The following is a 26,286-nucleotide window of genomic DNA, read 5'->3' as shown; positions in this document are numbered from 1 at the left end:
TTTCAGATAGTTGAACACATTTGATGGTCATTTTATGTGCTCTGAGAACAATTATGTTCGAATTAATGCTGATTTGTAAAGGAAGCATCTTCGATTAAGTGGTGTCATTATGTTTAATGACATGAATCCACAAACATGATTAAAACATGAATGTCATATATTATGCTGCTGTCCCATAAGATATCCGCTCCAAAGCAGATCTTAACAGGGTAGTGGTTTAAAATCTCCTCCTTACCATGCATGTTTTTTTACAGCAATAAACTGGCCTATGTATGTAGCATATGTTATGTACCTGGGACAAACGGACAAACTCCACTGAATTAGAATGGCAGTACGGACATTTGACCTGAATCCTTCCTTTCCAATTCTAGAAGAATCACTTCTCCTGAATAACGTGAGATGCATTGCACCTTAACATAAACTGAATCGTTCCCCTTCAAAAACAGATATTCATACAAAAATGATTACATAGGCCTATGACTTATCTATCACAATTGTGAGGACATCAACAGGCCAAATTATCAATGTGCCTTTTCTTTCCCATCTGTCTGTGTTGATATTTCCTGGTATTATTTACAAAACTGGTGATTTCTTGTTGTGATACGTAGTTTATTGTATGCTGGTACCGCAGATCTCTATCTAAACAAAGCCATACTTGCCCTGGCCTACATAGTTTAGTTGGATTCAGACATTTGTGTCTGCCCTGTTTTGCACCCTTGCAGTCTCTGTTTAGCTGTTTCTGCCTCAGGCCCTCTGAGCTGGTAAATTAAGGCAGAGCACTAGAAGGTGGTCTTTAGGACCTGAAAGCTGTGTTGAAAAAGAGAGAGGCCTCATTGGAGATGCCCTGGCCTGGCTACTGCTCGGATGAAGGGGCTCCATAGAGGTTCAGTGATGACTAAGTGAGAGGGGTTCAGGTATGGGGCTCCACAGGTCCTAAGAGGGTTGTAATCACTTTTTGATTGAAGCCCAGACGTAGCGCAATCCATATTGATCCTTCACAGTGATGACACTAGTGCAGTGTCACAGGTTAAAAGTTGGAAGTCTTCATTGTCTGGTAGTGTAATGATTTCTCTGCTGTGCCTCTGAGCAGCATGCCAGGCAGTGGCTGTGCCTCGGAGCGATGCTTGCCTGGATGCAGACTGCGGTTAATGGGCCGAGTAATGTGGAAAGTATTTGGGTAGAACCAGAGAGAGAGTCTGTGTATGGGGCATTCTCCATAAATGGAGAATTGGGGTAGATGCCGAGGAACATTTTAAGGTCAGACTAAGTAGCGCAGGCTTTATGGTCACTGACATCTCCCAATACATTGCCCTGTAGCCTAACCAAAGGATATCCACAGCATTTCACTTTGAACACATTGACTGATCCTCAAACCTAGAACTAGGCCTATATCATCTGGTCCTGTCGTCACTACAGGCCTGTTGTTTGTCTCTGTTGAATGGATCAAGATAATATATAATGGAATGAACAAGTGGCATACTCTCCAATCCCTCATGGAAGAATAGTGAATCTCCTGTTCTTCTACATGTAGCCTAGTCCTAGCCCGCCTACGTAGTAACTGACACTGCACTAGCTTAGTGTGTGATGTGTGTGTGGAAGTACTGTAGTATTTAGTCAAAGATTTTTGTAACTAAACCAAGATAGACCACAGCTTGTCGTTTCCAATGGGAACAAATTAGTCATAGTGGGCATAACAAGCAAGGAGGTGGGCAGAGCCAAGCACGCGCTAGCGATTATCCTATTGGCTCGTTCTAGTATGCATCTGCATATTTCCGTTAGGGAACACCTACTCTGTGAAGTGTGCATGTGCAATAACTCAAATTAGCCTTTCCACTTCTAAACAGGGCAATTTTTAATAACTTTTGCAACGGGTAAAGTCTACAAAATGTAGTCCACTTTGTTCATAACAGATTTTAGTTTTGGGTACAGAACTGTATTGAGACCCAAAGGTTTAATCGATGAGAAAATTTCCAGAATGTCGGCCAAAATCCATCTCGTTCCATCTACTCCCACTGCCCGCCATATTTGGTAGTGAGTGGAAACGCCAACCGGATGCTTCACATTTATACATCCGCTGAAATATCTCTCTCATTGTTCGGTCTGTGATTTAGTCCTTCATTTGGCAGACTGTCCCATTAAGACTTACAGGGAGGGCAGGGATAACAACAGTACATGTCTGTACTATCAGCTCACAGTGGACATCATCATGATTTGTACATATGTAATGAGGACATACAGGCTAACAAGCGAGGGAGAGCTGTGATCTCAGTGTGCTAGTAGTTGACATTTCCTTTCTCACAATGGTTTCTCTGCTGCAGTCTTTCTTTTCATGTCTCTGCCATACAAGGGTGTGTCTGTAGACCCATCAGCCTTGCCTCACTTCAACTCTAAAACAACATTTAACATGTAATGGCAGACCTAATGATAGTTTAATGATGCAGGTGTGTCTGATGTTGAATAAATATCACAAAAATGGGAGCAGTATTTTTCAAAGGCATATTACACTGCCATTATAGCAGCTAATCCTGAGGTTTCTCCAGGCAAAATGAATGTGTGTCTAATGTCTGTGCACTGTGGCCTGTCAGAACATAGGCCTGCTTGCGGTACTGTGTGTTTATGTTTGGTACAGTGCTTGCTGGGCCTGCTCTCCTGCTTGTCTGGTGCTGCAGTATCCCTTGAGGCATCCAGACTCAGGATCACGTCTTCTGCAGCAATCGCCACCTGATTCTGCCTTGCTCCAATCCACCAAAACACACTAAACCCCTTCACCAAAACACACCAAACTCCCGTAGCTCTATTTAAATCTGTTTTGTTACCCAAAGCAGCAGCTTACGCAGATTCTATAGCTCAGGAAATAATACTCAACTCCAAGCTCAGCAAAATATAACCTAAGCTCCTGCCTTTGTCTCACTTTTTTGCCACATCTAAATATGAGCAGGATAGGGCTACTCTCTCTCTTACTTCTCTCAGCCATCAATCTGCCACTCACACTGTAGCACAGCGTAACCCTGGGAAACCAGGTAAGCTGGGCCGTCTCTCTGACCAAATCAATGACTTCACAGAATCAGCTGTTTTGATGAGGTTTGAAGAAACCAGTTAGACAACTCCGCCTCAATGTCTCCACTCAGCCTTCTTAAGTCTCCTACCCTCCCCATGTCTCAGTGGATGGTTCAATGGTCCTCTCTCTCTCTAGCTTCACTCCCTCTCTCTCTCCCTCTTTCCCAATAACTATTTTTCTTTACCTCTCTTTCTCCCCCTCTCGCTTTCTCTGCCTTTGTCACTCCCTTTCTCTTTCTCCCATATGTCCCTCTGACTCGCTCTTTCCCTATACCTCTCTCTCTTTCTGTCTGGTTCAGAGACACCCCAGCAAGAACCCTGTCTCTCTAGATTGGGCTGAAGCGTTGTCACCATGTGCCAGGGTGTTTGTGAGGTCTCTGTCTGCACCGAGGCACAGAGCCTTGTGACACTGAGGTGCCCTACAGGCCCTGGTCAAAAGTAGTGCACTGCAGGGAATAGGATGCCATTTGGGACAAAAGCTCTGTGTCTTACAGGCTGCAGCAGCGAGAGAGAGGTTGGCTCACTAGCTGGTGTAGTCCTGTCCTCTGGCTGGAGGAGTCCTGTGTGTCGCCCCCACTGTCCCTCTCTCCTCTGAGGATGATGGCCATCTGCCAGAAGAGAAGAGGACAGAGGGCACAAATCTCACAAAACCATTATAGTGGCTGGCTGATATTGGCCTTGTTGCTGTACTGACATGATATACAGTATGCAGTGTCAAAATCAGGATAAGCCAATAAGCCCTGTGGCTACATTGAAGGTGTATTAGCATTAAGTTGTCACTGAAGAGGCCACCTAAATCATACAAACCTGAGGCAAACTGGCACTGGTCCAACGCATCCTCAAACCATATTCTATGTATACAACTAGTTCCTCAATAATATGTTCTGCTAATCGCGCAATACTGCTTGTCCAATGTAGCCTCAAACCATATTCTATTTTCTACATACTTCCTTAGTCAGTATATTCTGCATTGCTAATCCAGTACTGCTACTTGTCTTTCCCCTGGGGATGTTCTTTTATGATAGATGGCATTTGTCATGGAAAGCTGCTCCTTCGTTTAGCTCAGCTGCAGTTGTTCACGGTCCCACTTGGCTTCAGGTGGTGAGAGGCAAGGAGATGAACATGTCCCTTGTTTGAGTGATGGGAGCAGTAAATCCAGTCCAGTAAGCCTCGAACCTTTCCCCAAAGCCTGTGCTAATGCTCTGGTCTTAATTCACCTTGTATGATATGTACTGTACAGAGCAACACAGAACTATGTGTGGCTCACTGGCTTGTTTGTCACTGTAATATGATGCACTCTGTACAGCACAGCAGCAAGCCCAGCCTTTTCTTCTTGGAAACCTGACTGACTGACTAGCTGACTGACTTACTGTTGAAGCTAGCACTACTGTGGGACAGGTATGACTGTAGGGTTCAGTACTGAAATGTCTCTGGGGTCATGTCAACCCACTGAGGAGGACTTTGTGCCGGTAGAACCAAGACAAACACAAGCCTGTGTTAAACGTTAATCCAAAATATTTCCTTGTTATGTTTTGCGAAGCCTTAGGAATGCACAGAGCCCCAGTGTAAGGATTAGGCAGAGGAAGTCTGAGTGGACACAGTCCCCTCTCCGTGTTCTTCTTGTAATGTAGTGTAGCTATTTATTTGGTGCAAACAGCCGTTAGACTGTAAACACTGATGAGCGGCTGGAGGGAGCACAAGGCTGCAGTCAGTGATGTTTACAGGGGGGGGGGGTAGGTGTTCTATCTTAGCTTCCTGTCCTCTGCTCTGGGCCTCCACCACGACCTCCACACACTGTCTGTCTTTCTGCCCCCCCCCCCCCCCCATCTGAGCCAATGCACTATTGGAAGACTGCCATCTACCTCCTTGTTCTCTTGTGAGATTCCTCTTAACCCTGTCTGAGACTAGCCCCCATACGGCAGTCCTTCTGCATCATATTTAATTTCTTTAGCTAGCTACATTCTGTCCTTGTTCTCTGAACTGAAGTCATTGGATGGATGATCATATTGTATCTTGCTGCAGCATGTTTGTCTGCATCCATGATCATATGTGTGTGAGTGTGCAGTTAACCTAAGTGCCTGTTCGTGTGCTGTGCAGCAGGTTTTAATGCCGGTGCTGCTGCGGGAGTAGTGTTTTTAAGGTGGCAGCGCTGTACTGTGGTGATGTGGAGCGCCAGCGAGAGCACTTCCGGGCTGGCAGCAGGGTAGCGCCATGATGGGGTTGACACAGAAGGGAGGAGGATGGGATAGCATGGGGAGAAAGGGGACGGGAGTATGTCTTAATGAACTGATACTGGACTGCTAGTGTGTGTGTGTCTTCTCCTCTCTTTGGCTGCCTGCCAGCTCTCCTCTTCTCTCCCTCCCCTCTGTCGTCTCTTGTTAACCCTGTCAAGGCATCATCTCTAGGCTAAACACTACCCAGAGTCATGACAAGCTCTTTGTTGTCAGTGTCCCTGCTGAGGTCTCATCTGTGTCCTGTTGGGCTGCATCTCTGCTTTGTCTGTCGCTCCTTTTTGTACTGTTAATATTTAATTTGGGCTGTTATTTAATCTGTGCGGTAGTTTATTTGTGGAGTTAGGCAGCATTGCACATCTCAATCCCAGGCATGCTTACATTTTCCTTATACGTTGCATTTTTTCTGTGTATTCAGTGGTTTTGTCAAAGCATTATGCTGGAGGGAAAGAGAACCAATTTTGAAAAGTAAGCAAACATTCAATGTTATCACTCTTAAAATTCTTAACCTAGTTCACCAGCAGGTGAAATATGGGATCTCTGTGGCAACCAGACAAAAGAGATGGGAAAGGATAGGCATTAACTCACTCAGTCCTGCCCTCAGATGCTCATTAGAGCCCTTTCAGAGATGATTGGGGAACATTTGATCATATTATTCATCAGGCCAATTAGAGAAAGGTTTGGTTTCGTGTGAGATTTATCTCAGATGATAGGCCTATTTCTCTAATTAAAGGTAGGTAGGATATGTGTTACACATGGATTTTCATTAGTATACACACAAAGTCCCAATGCAAAGTTAGACCTGACTTTACTTTCTCAAGTTGTTACATACAAACGATCAGAATGCCAGAAAGTGTTTTTGCAGCGTTTGACATAATATGGAGTACCCGGAAATGTCAAATACAGTGCATTCGGAAGTATGGAGACCCTTTTGACTTTTTCCACATTTTGTTACGTTACAGCCTTATTCTAAAATGGATTAAATAATTTCCCCCCTCCTCATCAATCTACACACAATACCCTATGACAAAGTAAAAAAAGGTTTTTAAACATTTTAGCAAAATTATTAAAAATAGAAAACTGATATCACATTTACATAAGTATTCAGAACCTTTAATCAGTACTTTGTTGAAGCACCTTTGGCAGTGATTACAGCCTCGTCTTCTTGGGTATGATGCTACAAGCTTGGCACACCTGTATTTGGGGAGTTTCTCCCATTGTTCTCTGCAGATCCTCTCAAGCTCTGTCAGGTTGGATGGAGAGTGTCGCTGCACAGCTATTTTAGTATTTAAATTACTATTATTTTTATTATTAAAATGTAGAGCATTTGATTGCTAAATCTGGGAGTGAGTGAAGTGATAGTAATGGGAAACGGGTTGAATTTCCAATGTGTTTTGTTTTGAGTCAGTGAGGCTTCTGACCATACTGTACAGTTCTCCATCAGGCCCTTTGTTGAGCGGAGAGAGAACCTTTGAGTGTAGCTGCTGTCCATAGTGCTGCAGTCCGTCAAGACTCAATATGACTCAAGCACAGCTGAAGGTGCCCATTGACCATCTAATAGCATTTTCGACCCCTCTGTATCAGAGACTTCTAAATTCTGACACTGTACAATATAATCCCTGTTTATATGAGAAATGTACTGTACCTTCTGTTTTATAATACCGTCTGGTCTTGGTCAGTATCCGTGCTGCAGAATTCTGTATGTTTTGCAGTTGACCAATGGCTTTCTTGGGTAGACCAAACAGAAGAGCATTACAGTAGGGAAGCCTTCTTGTAATCAAAGCATGGATGAGTCTCTGTATCAGCCTGAGAGAGAAATGTCCTCACCTTGACAATGTTCCTCAGGTGGTAAAAAGCTTTTTTGGTCACATTCCTAATGTGTGATGTGAAATTTAATTCGGAATCTAAAATAACAACTAGGTTTTTTGCATGGTGTTTTATCTGTATTGCCTGTGAATTCAAATGTGTGGCTCGATTCTAAGTAAAAGGTAAATAAATAAAAAATTCTCTCTGTGCTTTGGCTCCAACAATAAGTACCTTGATCTTGTCTTGATTTAGCTGGAGGAAGTTGTGAGCCATCCAATTATTTAAATCACTAAAACGATTTATTAATTTATCCGTAGAGCTAAAATCCTCTGGTGACACAGAAATATAAAGTTGTGTATTGTCTCTGTAGCAGTGAAAATCAATGCTGTGCTTTCAGATAACGCTGCCAAGGGGTAACATATAAACTGAACAGAGCCGGACGCAAAATCGAACTTTGGAACGCCAGGTGATATGTATTTTCTCTTGAGTTATGTTCACCAAGGGTGACAAACTCTTGACTGGTTAAATAGGTGCTAAACCAATTTAGAACTTGACCGGGTAGGCCACCCACCTCTCCAGTCAGAGGACAGAGAGCTGTTTGGCATCTGTGTTGGTCCTAAGATAATTTACCACTTTAACTAAGGCTGTCTCTGTAGTGTGGTAGGCACAAAAATCTGATTTGGAATTGTAAAAAAAATACAGTTGGCATTTAAAACATTTAGCTGTTGCAAGCTTCCCACCTGGCCATCATCTGGGGAAATTGCAGAGCGCCAAATTAAAAAACAGAAATAATAATAATAAAAATTTAAAAAACATAAACGTGTTATACATCGGCTTAAATATGAACTTCTTGTTAATCCAACCGTTGTGTCAGATTTCAAAAGGGCTTTACGGCAAAAGCATACCATACGATTATCTGAGGACAGCGCCCAGCACACACAACATTGCAAACAGTTACCAGCCAAGTACAGGAGTAACAACAGTCGACAATAGCGACAAAGTTAATAACTTACATTTGATGATCTTCATATGGTTGCACTCAAAAGACTCCCAGTTACCCAATAAATGTTTATTTTGTTCGATAAAGTCCCTCTTTATATCCAAAAACCTCAGTTTTGTTCAGTAATCCAATGGCCCCAAGGCGGTCACAACAGGCAGATGAAAAATCCTAAAAGTATCAGTTAAGGTCGTAGAAACATGTCAAACAATGTTTATAATCAATCCTCAGGTTGTTTGTAGTCATAATAATCAATAATATTTCAATCGGACAATATATAAATATAATATAAATGAAAAACAAGAAAGCTGCGCTCTCGGTCGCGTGTAGTAAACAGCTCTGGGACACTGCAGGGTCCACTCATTCAAAGTGGTCTTACTCTCTCATTTTTCAGAATACAAGCCTGAAACAATTTCTAAAGACTGTTGACATCTAGTGGAAGCCATAGGAAGTGAATTTGAGTCCTAAGTCAATGGATACTGTAATGGCATTCAATAGAAAACTACAAACATTTAAAAAATCCCACTTCCTGGATGGATTTTTCTCAGGTTTTCACCTGCCATATCAGTTCTGTTATACTCACTTACATTATTTTAACAGTTTTGGAAACTTTAGTGTTTTCTATCCAAATCTCTATGCATATCCTAGCTTCTGGGCCTGAGTAGCAGGCAGTTTACTTTGGGCACACTTTTCATCCGGAGGTGAAAATAGTGCCCCCTACCCTAGTGAGGTTAAGAATGGAAGGTTGGAGATTGGCCAAAAATTGCTGAACGCTAAAGAATCAAGATTACTCTTCTTCAGAGGGTGTTTCACCATAGCTGGGGGTTTTTGCAGTGGAGAAAGTGCCTTTGAACAGGGAGTGATTAACAATAGCTTTCACTTCTTCGGATATGCAATTCATTTTTTTATAAGAAGGTTGTGAGGATAGGATCCAGAAGGCAGGTAGAAGGCTTAAGTTGTGATATCACTTTCCTCAGCATGTCTGTGTCAACCAGGGAAAATAAATCCGTAGTGCCTTTGCGTGGTAAGCTAGGGAACGTATCATCAAACTTCTCATCAGGTCTTGCTTGACTGATACCCAGCCTAAGGTTGGTTATTTTATCTCATCACATTTAGATTAGCAGGAAAGTTCACATAGGTTTGCGGTGTAGGATTTATTAGGCTATCAATGGTCGAGAAGAGCACTCTTGAATTATTCTGATTTAATAGTGATCAAGTTAGAATAAGCATTTCTAATTGCCTTGTTGTATATGCCACATTCCTCTCTCAGAATATCATAATTGACCTGCAACTTTGACTTTCTCCACTTCCGCTCTGCCTTTCTGCAATTCTCTTTAATTGATTAGTTTCCTCACTCATCCAAGGGGCTCTCCCTTTTGGATATGGCCTTTTTCAACTTTACTGGGGCCATGGCATCAATGGTTGCCCTTTAATTTGCTATTAAAGTTATCAACTAAATCAACACAAGAGGAAGGCAAAATAGGGGATGGAGTATTGTTCATACACTCAGTAAAATATGTAGCAACTTCAGAGGTAAGATAGCGTTTCTTAATAATGCGTTCAGTATTACCCTGTGCTATGGGCAACAAGGTAGTACAAAATACACAGTGGTGATCAGATAAAGCAACATCAACAATAGAGGATATGTCAATTGAAAGCCCCTTGGTAATAACCAGGTCCAAAGTATGGCCGCGGTTATGGGTTGGCCCAGTAACATGTTGGGAGAAAGTCCATAGTAGAGGTCGACCGATTATGATTTTTTCAACGCCGATACCGATTATTGGAGAACCAAAAAAGCCGAAACCGATTTTAATCGGGCATTTAAAAAAAAAAAAAAATGTATATGTATTTTTTTAACATTTATTTATTTGTAATAATGACAATTACAACAATACTGAATTAACACTTATTTTAACTTAATATAATACATCAGTAAAATCAATTTAGCCTCAAATAAATGAAACTCGTTCAATTTGGTTTAAATAATGCAAAAACAAAGTGTTGAAGAAGAAAGTAAAAGTGCAATATGTACCATGTAAGAAAGCTAACGTTTAAGTTCCTTGCTCAGAACATGAGAACATATGAAAGCTGGTGGTTCCTTTTAACATACATCTACAATATTCCCAGGTAAGAAGTTTTAGGTTGTAGTTATTATAGGAATTATAGGGCTATTTCCCTCTACCATTTGGATTTCATTAACCTTTGACTATTGGATGTTCTTATAGGCACTTTATTGCCAGTGTAACAGTATAGCTTCCGTCCCTCTCCTCGCTCCTCCCTGGGCTCGAACCAGCAACACAACGACAATTAGCGCATGCTAACTAGCTAGCCATTTCACTCCGGTTACACGAGCCTCATCTCGGGAGTTGATAGGCTTGAAGTCATAAACAGCGCAATGCTTGACGCACAACGAAGAGCTGCTGGCAAAATGCATGAAAGTGCTGTTTGTTTGAATGTTTACGCACTTGCTTCTGCCTACCACTGCTCAGTCAGATACTTGTATGCTCAGTCAGATTATATGCAACGCAGGACACGCTAGATAATATCTAGTAATATCATCAACCATGTGTAGTTAACTAGTGATTATGATTGATTGATTGTTTTTATAAGATAAGTTTAATGCTAGATAGAAACTTACCTTGGCTTACTGCATTCGCGTAACAGGCAGTCTCCTTGTGGAGTGCAACAAGAGAGGCAGGTCGTTATTGCGTTGGACTAGTTAACTGTAAGGTTGCAAGATTGGATCCCTCGAGCTGACATGTCGAAAATTTGTTGTTCTGCCCCTGAACGAGGCAGTTAACCCACCGTTCCTAGGCAGTCATTGAAAATAAGAATGTGTTCTTAACTGACTTGCCTAGTTAAATAAAGGTATAAAAATATCGGCAAATCCGTGCCCAAAAATCCCGATTTCCGATTGTTATGAAAACTTGAAATCGGCCCTAATTAATCGGCCATTCCGATTGATCGGTCGACCTCTAGTCAATAGAGCAATAAATTCAATGGGCTTTGTCGACATAAATATTTAAATCGCCCCACACAATGATTTTATCAAGGACAATAGTTCAGATGAATCAGTAAAGAAAGTGGGGCAGTACTTGGTGACCTATACAGGGTTATGGCCAGCACTGGTGGCCGACATTTAAACAGTATAGCATGATGCTCAAAATACCCAAAGACGCCGATCGAAATGCCCTTACAGCTGAGAGCATTAATAAAAATAGAGGCCGTCGCCCCACTCTTTTCCCTTTTCTGATAGAGTATGAAAAGCTGCAGTCCGGGGAGCCTTCAATAAGAGAAGCACTACAGTCTGAAGACAGCCATGTTTCAGGGAGAAACATGCAATCAAATTTGTGCTCAGTAATGAGGTCATTCACGAGAGAGGTTTTACTTGTGATTGCTCGAACATTTAAAACAGCCATATTCAATGAGAGTGGGCTACTCTGCCCCTGGGGCATCTGCCTCGACGTAACGAATAGAATAACTACCAAATTATTAACTTAAAAACCATTTTTTCTAACATTCTCCAATCTTTCATAATGGTAACTGATGACAGTTTGTATAAACTTACTAGAAGGCGGAGTTAAAGGAACATAAATTAGGTTACTCATAATAACCATAGTGCGATGTCTACAGGAGTTGATATGCTTTCCAAGTCCTCCGTTGCTTATTCTGACAGGAGAACTGGAGCACTACCAGACCCTGTCCGTCAGTCTCTAAAACAGTTTCGATGTTGCTGGAAATAATACTGGGAACCCCTGCGGTTGGGGTGAATCCGGTCTCTTTTTTTAAAGAAGTGCTGGTAGCTCCCACAGCAAATCAAAGATATTCCTGTCGTTGCAAACTTTCTTCAGTACTTGTTCAGGGCAAAGAGTCGGCTGAAATGTTCCAAATCCCTTCGGCAGCCTGAAATAATTATTCTCTTCCCTGTGCTAGCGAGAGTGTTTAAAAAAATTGTTTATAGTCTTCCCTCAGTTCCACAGATGACCTAAAACGTAGGTCGTTAAAACCTATGAGCGTGACGATGGTTTCAGTATTGGAGTAGTTGGCCAGAACCGTGGGCAAGGGAGAGTTGATGTCATGGACATGGGCTCCTGGATGACCGTGGACCTTGGTCGGTCCACACTTGGTAGGCAGGCCAAACTCTCACCTTCGAGCTTCCCACAATGATGGTGATCGTGCTGAAATCCGTTGGGGAAGCGACCTTCTGAACTGCGGTGAGCGTGGGGGAGGGTGCCACTGGGAGGCTGTTGGGATACACCAAGGATCTGTGCTGACTCCCGGGGCTGGTAGGTCCATCTCAAGCAGGGCAAAGCTGTTTGATAGCTGGATCAGATCTTCTCAGGTAGACCGCGGAGTTGATTTTGAACATCTGTCCGTTAGATTGGGACAGATCAACGCCACCCGACTTATTGACAGCTTTGCTACAGGAGGCATTTAAAGCTGAGATTGGGTTTGCCTGGGTTACAGCAAGGTCGGTGTAGTTAGAAAGCAGGTCATCTTTTTCTCCCAGCCAAGCTAACTGCCGGAGGATTTCTTCCCTAAACTGCTTGATGGTGGTGCATTTAGGGCAGACAAATCCTTGTCCATCCAGTTCCACCTTCATCTTGATCTTGTGATTGTGTGGAAATCCTCTCCCACCTGAAGTATTTCTGCCCAGACGTGGATAAAAACACCGGTGGGCTAGCGCTGCTAGCATTCGCCTGCTCCGTTTTGAGGATGACAAGTAGCAGTTAGCTGCTAAACAGGAATCCGGGGACACAAACTTGCGGTTCCAGCCGCAAAGGCTGATCGCGTCGTGGAATCTGTAGCAGTACAAACCTTAGCTATGATTTAAAAACTATTTCATAAAAAAACATACTGAGTGTAGACAGTACACTGTTCTGTGCTTTGATGATGTCTGAAGGTTATCTTGGGTATATATTGTCTAAGTCATCGGTATTCAAACTTTGCTACAGGACAGGTGACACTCTCCCTGACATTCTGCTTCTCTGTCGTTGTTTGAGTGACAAGGATCTGTCAGTGTCAATCAATCACTCCAGCCAGACTTTGATGTTTTCTTTTCTCTCTGTCCTCTCTTCTTGTGATGAACAATACATCTGTCTGACTTGTGTGCTCAGCACACTCCAATGTGTTTTCTTAGGCTTTGTGGCAGCCTCTCCTTTAGCAATTGGATTACCACAGCATTGCATAGGGCTAGGCTGTTCTGCTTTGAAGTAGAAACCAGGCCCTAACAGACTCAACAAGCAGACTGGCTGTCGCTGAACCTGCTCTGTCACCGATAAACAGGATTATAGTGGAGAGGGGCTTGTCAAGGCTGCACTTTCTGAGATACTGATTCTTCTGAAGACCCCTTGGGCATAGATCCATGCAAATTGTTATTGACCCTTTGTGCAGATTAGATGATTCTGTTCAAATGGTTTTTAGGAGAACACCTTCCGTTAATCCTCTGGATTCTGCCCTATCATTTTCCTGTGTATCTATTCTATCTATATCACATTGTCAGAGTTGTTCCGTTTTGCCCAGTCCGTTTTGCCCAGTCAGCCTTACTGAGGAAGTGAGTTATGGTTAGGCTAGAGCTGCTGTGTCATGGCAGCTCTACACAGCTAGCACCACTGTTCTGCTGATCGGCAACAATATGATACTGTAACTGTACCACCATTCTACTGATCAACTCACATCCTTATAGGGTTATAGGTGAAGGGAAGGGTGCTGGAGGTTCTGCAACACCCCTGATAAATGGAAATGCATTTTGCCGAAGTTATAGAATTACTGTTGTCAGTTCAGAAAGAAATGAAATAGTTCAGGATACAGCAGGAGTAGGCCTATAATTTAGCCACAGATAAATAGCTTGTTTTTAAAAAACACAGATTGGAAAGCAAATGGCTCCTGCTGAAAATAGAAGACACACATACCAAATATGTTATCAACTTCCAAATAGGTATATTGAGCGAACAGCATTGTTTTACAAAGTTAAACGAGAGAGAGGCTTTTTACACAAAGGCTGAGTGAGCCTTGCATTCTTGGGTGAGTCAGTGGAACTGTAAAGTTTTTTTTTTTTTTTTTTTTTTTTTTTTGAGGACTAATTTCCTCCTCATATTGTCCAGTATGTGTGTCCACACACCTAGGCCTATGCTATTTATGGATTCAAGACGAGGTTGTTGTTATTGATCTCAGATTCTCAAGATGAAATGCGTTCATAACATTTTCCCGGACCCGAGGCTACAAAAAATTTCCCCTATGTGTGCAACTTCTGCAAGTGTCTCTACTGCGCTATGCCAGAATGCAAAAGTGATGATGGTGCCATGCAATGCTTTATTATAAAGGTGGGGGTGTTTTCAGGCATTCCGGTACCTCCCAACTTCCAAGCACTGGAGAGAATGCAACACCTTAGCAAGCACCTACAGCAATTAATATATGTCTGAGGAACACATCTCCAACACTCTTCATGGGTTAGAAACACAAAAGTGAAGTTGGTGACCTGTTTCCTCTCCCTGACCCATGCTCTGTAATCCAATCATTCAGAGTGATGACTTTACATGGGTTGCACAGGCCCATAGCCTCTCTTGAAGATGGAATATGTTTTCTTAAATGAGTACTACAGTATGCATTATGCTTATCTGGACCTGATGGACAGGCTGAGTGTTATTTACACTGAATTCATGGTTTAAAGTTACATAACAGTATGAGTGTGTACTGTAGCTCCTAGCTAGCATATTTGCAATTGTTTCAACGGCTGTGGTTAAATGAGCTAGTGCTCCATGTGCAAACAGTTACGCCTAAATCCGTTATCAACAATACACGCGATAGGTAGCTAAGAGCTGACAACTGTCCTAACCCAACAAGCAGGTCCCATCTCCAACATCAACAATTTGCACGCTGATTAGACCTACACAAAAACTGATTGTACTGTCAGCGGTTGGAATTCTATCTCAGATGCCCCATCATGACCTCCTTTATGAGTGACCTTTAACCCTGAGGTCAGTGGAAATCAGCGTGCAAATTGATTTAACAACTCATGGTGTAATTGTAACAACATACAAGAACTCAAAGTCCTTTTGTTCACCTGACCTAGAATTCCTTACAATCAAATGCCGACCATATTATCTCCCAAGAGAACTCTCCTCGCTCCTGAGGATGCATTTATTGTAGCTGGGGATTTTAACAAAGCTAATCTGAGAACAAGGTTGCCTAAATTCTATCAGCATATCGAATCCAGTACATGAGTGACCACTGTTACTCTAACTTCCGCGATGCATTCAAGGCCCTCCCCCGCCCTCCTTTTGGCAAATCTGACCATGACTCCATCTTGTTGCTCCCCTCCTATAGGCAGAAACTAAAACAGGAAGGGCCCATGCTTAGGTTTATCCAACGCTGGTCTGGCCACTCGGATTCCATGCTTCAAGATTGCTTCAATCACGTGGACTGGGATATGTTCCGGGTAGCCTCAGACAATAACGTTGATGTATACGCTGACTTGGTGAGCGAGTTTATAAGGAAGTGTATAGGAGATGTTGTACCCACTGTGACTATTAAAACCTTCCCTAACAAGAAACCGTGGATACATGGCAACATTTGCGCAAAACTGAAAGCATGTACCATCGCATTTAATCATGGCAAGGCAACTGGAAACATGGCCGAATACAAACTGTGTAGTTATTCTCTGCGTAAGGCAATCAAACAAGCAAAGCGCCATTATAGAGACAAAGTGAAGTTGCAATTCAATGGCTCAAACACGAGACGTATGTGGCAGGGTCGACAGACAATCACGGATTACAAAAATAAAACCAGCCTTGTCGCAGACATCAATGTCTCCCTCCGACACAAATTAAACAACTTATTTGAAGACAACAGAGTGCCATCGACACGGCCCGCTACCAAAGACTGTGGGCTCTCCTTCTCCGTAGCCAGACATGAGTAAAACATTTAAACATGTTAACGCTCGCAAGGCTGCCAGCCCAGACGGCATCCCTAGCCGTGTCCTCACAGCATGCGTAGACTAGCTGGCTGGTGTGTTTACGGACATATTCAATCAATCCCTATCCCAGTCTGCTCTTCCCACATGCTTCAAGATGGCCTCCATTGTTCCTGTTCCCAAGAAAGCTAAGGTAACTGAACTAAATGACTATCGTCCCATAGCACTCACTTCTGTCATCATGAAGTGCTTTGAGAGACTAGTCAAGGATCATATCACCTCCACCTTACCTGTCACCCTAGACTCCAATTTGCTTACCGCCCCAATAGGTCCACAGACGATGCAATCGCCATCACACTGCACACTGCCCTATCCCATCTAAACAAAATAAATACCTATGTAAGAATGCTGTTCATTGACTCCAGCTCAGCATTCAACACCATAGTACCCCCCAAACTCATAATTAAGCTTGAGACCCTGGGTCTCAACCCCACCCTGTGCAACTGGGTCCTGGACTTCATGACAGGCTGCCCCCAGGTGGTGAAGGTAGGAAACAACTTCTCCACTCCGCTAACACTGGGTAACCACACAAGGGTGCGTTCACAGCCCTCTCCTATACTCCTTGTTCACCCACGACTGTGTGGCCATGCACGCCTCCAACTCAATCATCAAGTTTGCAGACGACACAGTGGTAGGCTTGATTACCAACAACAACGAGACAGCCTACAGGGAGTAGGTGAGGGCAATCTGAGTGTGGTGTCAGGAAAATAACCCCTCACTCAATGTCAGCAAAACAAAAGAGATGAATGTGGACTTCAGGAAACAGCAAAGGGAGCACCTCCCTATCCACATTGACGGGACAGCAGTGGAGAAGGTGGAAAGTTTTAAGTTCCTCGGTGTACATATCACCGACAAACTGAAATGGTCCACGCACAGACAGTGTGGTGAAGAAGGCGCAACAGATACTGCTGCACTGTCGGATCAAGAAGCATAAGCATTTCGCTTCACTCGCAATAACATCTGCTAACCATGTGTATGTGACCAATAACTTTTGATTTGATCTATTATCAGCCTTCAGAGTTGGGATTCCCCCAAATGTTTGCCCTTTACCACCTTATCCCACTGACTTCAGACATACAGTGGGGCAAAAACATATTTAGTCAGCCACCAATTGTGCAAGTTCTCCCACTTAAAAAGATGAGAGGCCTGCAATTTTCATCATAGGTACACTTCAACTATGACAGACAAAATTAGAAAAAAAAATCCAGAAAATCACATTGTAGGATTTGTTAATTAATTAATTTGCAAATTATGGTGGAAAATAAGTATTTGGTCACCAACAAACAAGCAAGATTTCTGGCTCTCACAGACCTGTAACTTCTTCTTTAAGAGGCTCCTCTGTCCTCCACTCGTTACCTGTATTAATGGCACCTGTTTGAACTTGTTATCAGTATAAAAGACACCTGTCCACAAACCTCAAACAGTCACACTCCAAACTCCACTATGGCCAAGACCAAAGGGCTGTCAAAGGACACCAGAAACAAAATTGTAGACCTGCACCAGGCTAGGAAGACTGAATCTGCAATAGGTAAGCAGCTTGGTTTGAAGAAATCAACTGTGGGAGCAATTATTAGGAAATGGAAGACATACAAGACCACTGATAATCTCCCTCGGTCTGGGGCTCCACGCAAGATCTCACCCCGTGTGGTCAAAATGATCACAAGAACGGTGAGCAAAAATCCCAGAACCACACGGGGGGACCTAGTGAATGACCTGCAGAGAGCTGGGACCAAAGTAACAAAGCCTACCATCAGTAACACACTACGCCGTCAGGGACTAAAATCCTACAGTGCCAGACGTGTCCCCCTGCTTTTGCTAGAGAGCATTTGGATGATCCAGAAGAAGATTGGGAGAATGTCATGTGGTCAGATGAAACCAAAATATAACTTTTTGTTAAACTCAACTCGTTGTGTTTGGAGGACAAAGAATGCTGAGTTTCATCCAAAGAACACCATACCTACTGTGAAGCATGGGGGTGGAACCATCATGCTTTGGGGCTGTTTTTCTGCAAAGGGACCAGGACGACTGATCCGTGTAAAGGAAAGAATGAATGGAGCCATGATTCATGAGATTTTGAGTGAAAACCTCCATCCATCAGCAAGGGCATTGAAGATGAAACGTGGCTGGGTCGTTTCAGCATGACAATGATCCCAAACACACCGCCCGGGCAACGAAGGAGGGGCTTTGTAAGAAGCATTTCAAGGTCCTGGAGTGACCTAGCTAGTCTCCAGATCTCAACCCCATAGAACATCTTTGGAGGAGTTGAAAGTCTGTGTTGCCCAGCAACAGCCCCAAAGCATCAGTGCGTTTGTGATTTTCTGATTTTTTTTTCTGATTTTGTCTGTCATAGTTGAAGTGTACCTATGATGAAAATTGCAGGCCTTTCTCATCTTTTTAAGTGGGAGAACTTGCACAATTGGTGGCTGACTAAATACTTTTTTGCCCCACTGTAAGTGAAACAGTTTCTTACAAGGCAGGGTATTTTGGCTATTTAGTGAAAGCCCCCCGCTGCCGTGTGCCATTCTGTCTTACAGAGACTACACACTGAGGAAACACACAAACACATGGACATACTTCACACACACACACACACACACGCACACGGGTAAATCTATGTCAGAGAAAAGGAAATGGCCTGCCTCCTCTATAAGGACGGGGTGTGGATGTTTATGGTAATTCTGCCTGCCCATCCTGTGTTCTGTTATGGGTTGGTCTTAGCTAGTCAGGGCTTCATTCCTGCCCATCTGTCTCTACAGGTAGCCACAACCTCATTCTTTACCTTCTAATAGCATTCTGAAAGATAGCAATCTCAAAGGTTTCCCCTAGCTACGAACCACACGATACCAGCAAGATCCAAACAGTTAGGCTACAACAGTTAGCCCATCTTCTCCATGAATGAGACTTCTTTGTTCAATAACATGAATGGTGTTCGTTTGTGGAAGGTTGATCAAATATGTCCCCTGTTCTCTTCTTGTTTGTTTCCATGGGCTAGCCAATGCTTAGCCTATTTAATGGCTTGGGCCAAACTTGAGGGAGTCTCTTTTTTTGACCCATTTTTACCTGCAAAACTAGTCACTTTAAGACAAGTCCTCCCAGAGAAGAGGCAGTCCAATCAGGCTGTAGATCCCAGATTTCTGTAATGTAGTGTCAAACATCACAAATTAGCTGCTTCCTGTTTGTCATCATGTTGCAGACTGATGTCCTTTTCTATCCTGTAGGACAGGCCTGTCCCGTTACTGGCACTGTGCTTCCGCTGTCCGTGTGTGTGTTTGTGTGTCTATCCCTGTGCATGTGTGTGAGGGGAATGTGTGTGGTCACTCTGTCCTCAGCCCAAGTCGACCCAGCCTGGCCCTACCCTGCTCTGCCCCGTCTGGTGATGGTGTGTCATTTTCACTCACTGCCTCTGCCCAAAGAATAGTCTTGTGGAGGGGGAGAAGACAAAGGGCTAGGGGAGGGCAAGCGGTAAACCTGCTGAGTAAAACATCAGCTGCCACTAGGGTTGCAAAGGGTTGTAAACTTTCCAGTAAATTTCCAGATTATCCCCCAGAATCTTCCATGGAAATGTTGCTTAAATTCATCAAAAAAGATAGCTTATAACAGTGAATCTTTTTTGTGGGATACACATAAGGCAATTCTAGGTCTTGTGGCATATTTTGGTTGAACTATCCCCAATTCAATGGAATTGCAACCTTCTGCATGCACAGTGCATTCTTCCATCACTTGCTTCACATGTAAAGCTGATTCTCAAGATCTTGCATGCTAATGATATGCTATTGAGCTCACACTACTACACTGTCTGAGCCAAGGACTATGTGCTTTCTGGTAAGTTTAGATTACAATACTGGATGGGGTGAATATAATTTATATAGTAAATAGTAGCCTACAGCAAAGTGTTTATATAATTTCTAACTTGTTAAAAATTTCTGCTAGTTAGTTTTTTGCTACCATGTGGGTTTTTAGCTTGCTTGAGCCTGCTAACTGAGGAGTGTTAATTCACCTGTTTCCATACTTGTTTCATTTTAAAACATTTATCTTATTAAGGAGTTGTTTAATGTAACTACTTAACTATTTATCTGTACATGGATTTTATTTATTTATATATATATATAATAAATAAAAAAATTATCATCTTTATAGGAAAATGCCACCGGCACTATCTGATGTGTGGAGACATTTCACTGCAGCTAATGTAGAAGGAAAAGCTGTGTACATTTGCAAATACTGTGCCAAATCATATGTGAAGAATGCAACAAAGATGCAGAATCATCTGGCCAAGTGCATAAAGTTCCCTCAGCGCTCACAACAAGCAACCTCTGACAAAAGTCCCTCTACTTCTATTCGAGGTGAAAATGGTAGCAACAGCTCATGGTCCTCCTGGAATCATGTTTTTTTTACTCAGTGGAGTCAAAGAAATGTCTCAGAGAAATGCTGGGACAACAGACACACCGGTCTCTACATTGCAGATGAGCTGAAGGCAGTCATCAATGACTTTGGACCACAGAAAGTATTTGCACTGGTGACAGACAATGCTGCGAACATGAAGGCTGCTTGGTCTGAAGTGGAGGAATCCTACCTTCACATCACACCCATTGGTTGTGCTGCTCATGCATTGAATCTGCTCTTCAAGGACATCATGGCACTGAAAACAATGGATACACTCTACAAGAGAGCCAAGGAAATGGTTCGGTATGTGAATGGTAATCAAGTTATAGCAGCAATCTACCTCACCAAGCAAATTAGAAGATTAAGAGCACCACATTGAAGCTGCCCAGCAACACCCATTCGGTGTTTGACAGTCTCCTGGAGGGGAAGGAGTCTCTCCAAGAAATGGTCATATCACAGTCTGCCGATATGGACAGCCCCAACAAGAGGATCCTCCTGGATGATGTATTTTGGGAGAGAGTGGTAAGCAGCCTGAAACTCCTGAAACCTATAGCAGTAGCCATTGCACGGATTGAGGGAGACAATGCCATCCTGTCTGATGTTCAGACTCTGCTTGCAGATGTAAGAGAAGAAAACCGTACTGCCCTCTTCACTGTTGCTCCAAGCAGAGGAAACTGCAGTTCTGAAATGCATCAAAAAGTGTAAAGACTTCTGCCTGAAGCCCATACACGCCACAGCGTACATGTTGGACCCTAAGTGTGCTAGCAAGAGCATCCTGTCTGGTGCAGAGATCAACCAGGCCTATGGTGTCATCACTACTGTGTCTCGCCACCTTTGCCTGGATGAGGGCAAGGTTCTTGGCAGTCTGGCAAAGTACACTTCCAAGCAAGGGCTTTGGGATGGAGATGCAATATGGCAGTTGTGCCAACATATCTCATTAGCCACCTGGTGGAAGGGACTTTGTGGATCTGAGGCTCTTTCCCCTGTTGCCTCTATCATCTTCCAAATCCCACCAACATCAGCCGCCTCAGAGCGCAAGTTGTCCTTGTTTGGGAACACACACACCAACGCACACAACAGGCTAACCAATACAAGGGTTGAAAAATTGGTGGCCATCCAGGCAATTTTGAGGATTTTTGAGCCTGACAACGAGCCATCCTCAACAAGGTTGAAAAGTGACAGTGAAGATGAGGCCTCAGTCTGATGTTCAAGAGTTGGACATTGAGGAGGTCCAGGGAGAAGACATGAAAGCCTGAGAGGAAGACAACCAAAGCTTTAGTTTCTAGACAATCATTTTACAGAAAATGTATTTGGGAGATGCGATGGATCATTGGGATCATTCAATATTCCCTTTTGTTGGTTCAGTATAATCATAATTAGTTCAATTAATAACTAAATAGTTTTTATTTCTATTGGAAGGATTTAATAATTGCAATTGTCTACTTATGATAAGGTTTATGTTTCGGTCTTCATGTGATATGGTAAATGTATCCACTGCAAAAAACATCTACATTTAAATGGTATTAATGTTGCATATATTCCCGTTAATTCCCCAAAATGTGCAACCCTAGCTGCCATATGTGTGTGTGTGTCTGTGTGTGTGTGTGTGTGAGAGAGAGTTGTGTTTGACGTGTTGTCAGAGGCTACCCTTTAACTCAGCTTTTCATTTATCCTGCGCTCATACACCGACAGATTGTCATGGAGGAGAATAATACTTGTTACGCAATAATTATTCGCCTAACAAACCTGCAAATCCTCTCTATCGGCACTTCATCATAACAGTGTATTTTTTACATAGTGTCAGTATGTTGTGTGGTCACGTTGCTACGCATCCTGCCTGCAGTAACCGGTCCCATGCGCACCTCCAGAACATCCGAACACTGGTCCCTTACACACTGTTTGCCTAAAAACACCAGACTATCAGAACATTGATGTCCCATGGTTTGGGCCTTATACATAGAAATAGATGGAGTGTTTATATTCATCTCTGTGGCCTCTCTCTTATAACTCGCTACCTATGCCTCCAGCACCCATCTCTATACGGAACTATGTGAGATGGAGGAGGTGTGGGGAATGTAACTCGTGGATGGTAGTGAGCTGTCTAACAGGCTAGTGTTAGTTCTGTAGGGATGGTTGTACAGCCTCAGGCAGGAGCAGGGATGTGGCCTTTACTAGATGCAGTAATGTGGAGGTGTGGAGACACACAAAGCCAGGGCTAAAGCCTCTGCACACACGCAGATACACATTGCTTATCTGGAAGCCCTGTTCCATGTAATATCTCATCTCGATCTGAGATGTGACCATAACACAGCACTAGGGAATGGCTGAGTCTAGTGAATATGCATATAGGGCCTAAGCATGAAGAATACACGTTGGAGCTTAAGTTCAGGCCGAACGGTCGGCCTTTAGACCCTGGGGCGGCAGGGTAGCCTTGTGGTGAGAGCGTTGGACTAGTAACCGGAAGGTTGCAAGTTCAAACCCCCGAGCTGACAAGGTACAAATCTGTCGTTCTGAACAGGCAGTTAACCACTAGGCCATCATTGAAAGTAAGAATTTGTTCTTAGTTAATAAAGGTAAAATAAAAAAAGATAAGACTACTATGTCCAGTAAACGATAAATACCAGAGCTATAGCCATAGTACCTCCTGTAGTGCTGCATTCAGCAGAGGGAAGATATGATGGGTAGGCTACTCATCTCTATATAACTGGAGGAGGAGACTCTTATTTCACGGTTTTCACTTCCGGATTTCAAACATTAACAGGGGGGGTCAGGGAGCATCATATGTGTAAAGTGGACTGGAAATACTGGTGTGTGTGTTTCGTGTTTACTTGTTTGTTTTTTTACCCTACTTTAGTACTGCCTGCTGACTAGCCTACCTATTGCTGAGTCACTGTGCTAGGCTGCTGGGAACAACACACAGTAGCTGTAGCATAATATTATCAGGATCACTCACTACCAGCCCCAAGCACTGGTCTAAGACCAGTCCAGTCAACCCCCAGTTCTGACTCCAACCATGGTAGTGCTAAGAACACAAAACTGATCCAGAATCAGCTGCTAAACCTTTGATATGAGGGAGGGAAGGAGGGTCAGGCATCCAGAGTAATGACAGGGTGCTATGTGTTAGGTAACTACGGTGTAGCTCTGGGCTCTGTCTGTCCGGACAGGGACAGGTTGTCTAACTGGCTGGCTGTCCTCCTCTCCTCCAGCCATTCAACCACTCAGCCCAGCTGTTCCCCTGACTCATGGAAAATCACTGCAGTGAGAGCCCACAGTGTGTGTGTGGGGGGAGGGGGGTACGTGCATATGAATCTGCATTACATCCATGCCTGTCTGATCTAATATGTACTTCTACTGTCTCAGCAGACAAGGGAGGGAGGTCACTGCGTGTGTGTGTGTGTGTGGTTTGTCAAGCTACTGGAAGTAAAATAAAAGAGAATGGGCTTTGCCATGATTAAATCTAAGCCTGGTCCAGCCACATCAGAGGAGTGTGGGGGGAATCCTTCTTTTCCATGACTCACAGGGATGAATAGCAGACATGTTTGAGTGAATGAGATGTCATTAAGTGTCCATTGTAATACAGATTGGCTGATGGATTTTGGCACAAGAGGAAACTGTCTACTAATGGAGAACATATAGCTGACTATACCGAGCTAGCCCTGGACTGGCTGGCTATACCGAGCTAGCCCTGGACTGGCTGGGGCTGCTTGCTTTGTGTGGCATGTCTTCATGCTAGTAGGATGGGCATGTACTCCTCTGATCTCCCCTTCCTTGTTTATTATCTTTGACAGCCATTCAACTACTGTGTGTAGAACTGTAGGTGCTGTTTGTCATATATAATTGTCTGAGTCATTTGTCCTCTTGGCAAGTGATGCCACTGTATGCTAGAGATGGCTACAGAATACAGTGCTGTAGAGAGAGCTGCAGGTTTAATGGGGACGTGGGTCCCACAGCGACTGAGCTGAGCTTATTTTTACCAGCGTGCCACCAGCCTCAATATCCTGTAGCATATATCTCTGGGTGGGTATCCATACTCTGCTACTTGCTAGTTAGCCAAGGTGGGACAGACAGACAGGTCTGGGAATTGTCTAATTGTGTTGTAGGTCAGAATTGATTTGGGCTGGCGGAAGAGGGGAGAGTGTACATTCTGCCTGTATTTATTCTTCATCACCACCTCCTGTGAACTTTTAAAACAAACAAGATAAAGAAAGCGTTGACTAAAAGTAGAACAGTAGACCCAGTCAGTCTGCCAGCTTGTCTCAGGACATCAACATTCCCCTGGTGAAAGTCACTGAGAGGGGAAATGACAGAGAAGACCATGTTGAAATGAAGTGTAGAGTATTCATGATCATAGGACAAATCCCTACTATGTTTACCAGCCCTGAGCCAGGAGGGGGTAGCCATCTGTCTGTCTGAAGGGACCAGGGAGTGGGAGGGGTCTGTCTCTCAGACTGGGGGTGGAGACTAGAGAGAGGACACGCACACATACCCACACACACACTACCAACAGGCAGGAAGGGGGCACTGCAGCAGCCATCCTCCATCCGCCTCTCCCCCTGATGACCCTGCCTCCCGGTACTATTGGCCGACACCCAAGTCTGACATTGTGTGTGTCTGTGTGTAGATGAATACAGGGAGAGTGTGCATATGAGTGTAATCATACGCTTTTGACAGCAATGGGGTAAGCAGATTCTTGGGTGAGTAGTGTCTGTCCATAGAGGGAATCTAAATTCTGCTCTGAGAAGAGACTAAATGTGGTTGAAATTAGAGCTGCAGTTTGGGGCTCTTTTTAAGGTCTGACTCACTGTACTGTTGTCCTGTCCTCTGGCCACCCAGTTTTAGTTCTCTCCACCAGGCCTTTTGTTCCAGGCTTGTCATCAGTATAATTACTGTAATTCCCATTTGTCTGTGCCTGGGAACAAAGGATTATACCCCCAGAGGAGACATGCCTTCTGCTGGTAGTGTTCAAGTAAACTTTAACCAGTCTGAAGCCTAAATTGAGGAAAGGATATTTTGTTAAAGTTGTGCAGTATAAGGAAGCTGACTGTTTACTGTTAAATTGGATAACATTGACCAGGGTTCCCCAATATTTATTCAGTTATTTTATTATTGGACATAAGACTTAAAACGCCAGCCAATCAGCACCAAATTGTACACTTTTTTCCCCCGAAATATTCCCGAACATAATAAAGGTTTTAAATTATTATTTTAGTCAAATGTTAAATCTATTTTTAGGATTTTTGCGGTCAATTTACAGTCAGCAAATTATTTGCAATTAAGTAATGGCCCCCTGACCATCGGCTGAAGAAAAAAATCGACTCGTGGCTGAATCAAGTTGATGATCCCTGAAACTGTAATGATGTCTGGAAAATCCTACATTTCTCACACATACCAGTAGATGCCAGTATTCTTCAACGCAGCTGGGCTCCTTGGTCAGTTTGGCATGTTATTTACAAGATTAGGTTCCAAAAATTGCACCATGGACTGAGCAAGCTCAGGTGATGCTTATGTGTCGTTATGGTGTTAGCAGGGCTACTCTCACTAGACGTTCATTGAGCAGCTCCCTCACCCCATGACAAGGAAAGTTGAATACATTGGGGGGGCAGTGCACTTAGCTTACATCAGCCATGGTTTTCCCCATGGTGGGTGGCAATTCTTTAAATAATTTTTCTATGGCAGTGCTGTACTAAAGTGTAATAGGTCAACATTACGAAGGTTTCAGAGCAGCAGCATCATCCATTGTTCTGTTATGAGCAGATCAAGTGAGGATATTTAAGTTTACCCACAATCCTTTGCAACAATAATTTGCATACGGAACTCAATCTGAAGGTGGGGGAAATTGT

The 26,286-nt window shown here is 43.4% G+C and overlaps 1 protein-coding gene and 1 non-coding gene across 19 annotated transcripts in view; one reads left to right on the top strand and one right to left on the bottom strand.

Annotated features, from left to right (window-relative positions):
• LOC135519299 (CLIP-associating protein 1-B-like) overlaps positions 1-26,286 on the top strand; it is a 91,748-nt gene that overhangs the window by 7,646 nt on the left and 57,816 nt on the right. The window lies entirely within an intron of this gene.
• Positions 25,905-26,029, bottom strand: LOC135521443 (U4atac minor spliceosomal RNA). Its single transcript, XR_010452577.1, has one exon. It is a non-coding gene; the product is annotated as a U4atac minor spliceosomal RNA (small nuclear RNA).

The sequence above is a fragment of the Oncorhynchus masou genome, chromosome 29 (genome assembly GCF_036934945.1).
Source record: "Oncorhynchus masou masou isolate Uvic2021 chromosome 29, UVic_Omas_1.1, whole genome shotgun sequence".
Lineage (NCBI taxonomy): Eukaryota > Metazoa > Chordata > Actinopteri > Salmoniformes > Salmonidae > Oncorhynchus > Oncorhynchus masou.
This window is presented reverse-complemented; position numbering and strand designations above follow the sequence as displayed.